Here is a 576-nt window from a genome sequence, read left to right on the forward strand (position 1 = left end):
AGGGAAGGGGCATGCTCAAAATTTTAGGAAAAGATCCCTCTGAGCTAAGAAGAGTATGCGACCCTCGCGAGGACCTACAGAGCTATCACTTCATGTGTGGGTGGGGAGGAACTTCCCATGTTTTTATAAGGTCTTGTGCCATTTGAACTTTTTTAATCCAGCTTCCATCACTTTTATATTTTTAAAACTAATTTATAAAAAGCTGAAAAGGGGAAGTGCCTATGGGCCAGCTCTCATTCCAAGAGATGCCCTTCCCACCTTCAAAGTCTTGGACATGCCCACTCACAGGGTGGGACGGACAGAAGTGGTAGAGTCCTTCCTCCGCCAGGCGAGATGTGTGCCCTGACCTCACTGGACCAGAAAAGCCAAGAGTACAGGCCAAGACCACTCTCAGGGGCATGTTATCACAGCTTGTTAGCCTGTCCCTCCCAGGCAGGGGCATGGTGGGAGGCCTGGGGCAATGGCGTTGAGGGTAGAGGAGGCCTCTACACTTCATGAGGTTATTCCCACTTTCCAGCCCTTGGCCACTGAAGTGAAAATGATGAGCTGAAAAACCACATGCAATAAACAAGAAGG

Source organism: Zalophus californianus, chromosome 1 (assembly GCF_009762305.2).
Source record: "Zalophus californianus isolate mZalCal1 chromosome 1, mZalCal1.pri.v2, whole genome shotgun sequence".
Classification (NCBI taxonomy): domain Eukaryota; kingdom Metazoa; phylum Chordata; class Mammalia; order Carnivora; family Otariidae; genus Zalophus; species Zalophus californianus.